A 3,646-nucleotide genomic window follows, 5' to 3' on the forward strand; every position below is an offset into this window, starting at 1 on the left:
TAAGGTGGTTGTGGATGCACAATATTGCTTTTAAGACTAAATGAAGATGTTGTGAAGCACATAAGGGCAGTAAATGGCATCATCCTCAGACACCCAAAAGTACGCCAAACTACAAATGCATTCAACAGATGTAACTGCAATTATATCATTGATCCCTAAGGTTCTTAGAATGTTGCATTTTACATATGGCTGGTGAAACAATAAAGGTTTATAAAATAAAATGATACCATGGTGAATAACAAATATTTGGTGTATCTTTAGGGCAAGAACAAAATGGCGGAATAGCAACTTATAAAATGGTAACGCACATTTGACTCACGGTTGCTAAACTCATTGCAATGCTACAAACACTGTATCTGCACATAGGATCGCAACGGAGGAGTCAAATATTAACAGTTATGATGTAGTGTCATGGTTTCCTCTATTCATTCTGCATCTTCCACTCCAACGGAAGAGGAGCCACCACTGTGATGATACCCAGCCCTGCGTGTCACTATAACTCAGTATCTGGCCAGCTCTGTCGCTGTGCATTCTTCTCCAGGGCTGGACTGAGATCCCCTACACGGCTTACCACACCCAGGATGGGAAAAGATATAAGAACACAGAGATTGTGTAAGCTTGTAAAATAGGGTAGACAAGCTTTAGTGGATTTTATTCTTCCATTTTAACCAAATCTCTATAGAAAACCCAAGCCATGAAATAATATTGTATAGTATGAGATTACACAATATTGATTATTTAATTAATCCTTTTTATTTTTACTTATTAAAGCAATCTCTATGTAATCTACGATCAATCCAGTAATAGATCCAAAGCCACAGGCGAAATCCTTTATTGGGTTTTGGCCAGCTACCTCCATTCATGCTATACCCACAGTCGTGCGATGGAAGTCATAGGTAGGGACAATAGAAAATGACATCCACCCCCTTAGGAGACGGCAGTAATGCCATCACGCCATCCTCTGCTTGCAGGATTGTCACACAGAGAAGACCCCAAGGTCATGTTGCTATTCACAGTCATTTAAAAATATGCATGAACAAAAGCATCCCTGCACTACTGCAATAAGACCACTGAATCTTTGTGGTGTTGTTGCCCATATCTGCAAAATCTGCATGGTAAAGTTGAGTATTTCCAAGGTGCACTGTACACCCACCTAATATTATAGCCATCTGCTACTGTATCCTGCAAGAAGGTTCACATTCCCTTGCAATGGGCGAAACGCTTCCTCTGGGCCGTATTCTGTGTTTTCAGAATGAACACAGGTTAATGGCATCATGCTGGCCAATGCCAGGTCAGGTATTTCCATGTCTTTGCCATTGAGTTCTAACCAGATTTGTGGCCAGCCCTGTAAAGAAATAGCAGTTGATGGTTTGGCCAAGGTTAAAGAATTGGCTACTGGGATAGATACTGGTGAAATACTGCATGTGCAGTTAAACCATTATTAAACCAAATTAAACCATAAAGAAAGTGCAAGACAAGATCCAAAGGCTAACTCAAGGGAGGCAAGATGGTCTTATCAGCTACTATGCACAAAGAACAGTACACATTATTAACCAGGGGATCTGGATCCAAAAGTCACTGTTTTTATCAGCACCATAAATCTGGACACTGGCCTGGATTTCAGATCAACAGCTTATGTGGAGCAACACATTAACCGAACCATAAATAATGATGGCATATAGGAAAGACCTTTGTTTATACTGCTATCTCTCTTCGGCGGATAGCAGGTATCCAAATGATCCATGTGATTTAACAAAAATGTCCTAACGTTTACAATAACAACCCATGGAATGAGTTTTCCACCACATCTGCAGAACGTTTGAATCAGATGGGGGGGTCGACGACGAGTACCGCAAGAGTAACTCTGACCTTGGTAGACACATCATGTCGCATGTCATCACATCAAAAGAGAAAAACAGGGAACATTTAGCTCCCCTGTGCAGACAGCGACACACAATAAACTTTTATACAGAATCTTATTTTATATGGAAAATAATTGTAGGCTTGAATCCCAGTGGCAACACTTGAGGAGGTTGCAAGGTCTTGACTTCTATTTAGCGAGGAAGAGCAGTCACAGTAAATAAGAGTGGCTCATGGAGGGAAATGGGTTCCTCTATGGTGAAGAAACAGGGTGATGAGGGGGACCTGTTGGTGAGGGGAGTGCCGGTGAGAGTGGATACTGAATACCCCTGACTGTGTGGGTAGACGTCGGGCCGACTCAACAGAATCATTTATGTCTGCCCACTAAAATGTGCAGACAGTCTCTCACAGCCTCTTAGTCAGATTCTGTTTACAAGAGGGAAGTGTGTTTTAGCCATTGCTGATTTCCACGTGCTCACTCCCTCTTTTTATTCGTACTCTCTTTACCTCATACATTAAAAAAATGCTAGACTGCGCCAATGGAATGCTGCAGGGCGGTGGTAAGCAGTGTAGTAATCCACTCTGACAGCTTCTTCTGGGGGATCTTTTTTTTTTTTTTTTTTTTTTTTACATCACTCTTATTCTCTTCATACTCTTGTAAAAAAAGGGATCCTATTAATTTTTGCTTCCCTCACTTCCGCTCCACAGATACAAGTAATAAAAGCAAGTCAAAAAAAGAAAATCAGAATTCTGTGTGCCAAGGAAATCAGTTAGTAAGAGGTAAATGCTCTGATAAGCTTGATGTTCTTATGCAGAGGGGGGAGAAATAGAGGTTTTCGAGGCGAGCCACGCTCTGCCGAGTGCAGTTACTCGTGCGAACAATGAGGTCAACACGTGACCTCCTTCAGAGCGGAGGACCACATCCCTCCTCCAGCACTCTAGGGGCCAAGCACTAAGAGCCCGCTGAGCAGGAACACCTCACAAACACTGTAGCATAGCATAGCATAGCATAGCATAGCAACCTCGCAGCTCAAGACCTGTGCGCTCTAGCCCTAGAGTGATTCAAAAACATCTATAGGGCATGTATGCAACAGGGGAAGTCCAGCCTCTTTCTGCTACCACAATAACGATAACAGAGATGGCACGCTCACTTGGAAATGATTCTTGACTGTCACTTTAAGGGAACGCTGCTTAGCCATGCTAACTGGTTACATCTGTGAATGTAGTGGGGAAGCGTTATATAATATGGTGGAGCCCTGCAGAAACATTCAGAGGCCTTGGAAATGGAGCACATTTCCACTTGATATTTAATATGACCACCTCATATGACCAATCTGCATTGTCCTTGGACACTGAGATATCTAACCTTGAATTCTCAAACGGCAGCTCTGGTAGGAGCATAAAACATTCATGCCGCTTTGCTTGGTTGATATATAGCCAGTGTACACATAATGCAAAGATGCCTATAAGTTAAACGGATAGAGTGCCACTTCATGTCAGGTAGTTGAATTAAATAACCACTGCAGGCATGATTACTAAATTCACCAGCGGGCAGCAAATAAATACTACTACATAACTACTGGTCTGACTTATGTTGACAACAGGAGCAACACGATTTATGTCTTCTGTGGTACCCCAAGCTAACCTCAGTGTCCCACTAGAGTGAAGTGGTGGAGAATTCCCCTGGGTAAGGTCATTGGTGACATCTCCTCCCAGGGACATGCTAGAAAGGCTTTAGGGCCCTGGTGAGATGACCATAGGACTGGGAAGATGAGTCAATAATGAC

This window comes from Sprattus sprattus (genome assembly GCF_963457725.1).
Source record: "Sprattus sprattus genome assembly, chromosome: 9".
In the NCBI taxonomy this organism is placed as follows: domain Eukaryota; kingdom Metazoa; phylum Chordata; class Actinopteri; order Clupeiformes; family Clupeidae; genus Sprattus; species Sprattus sprattus.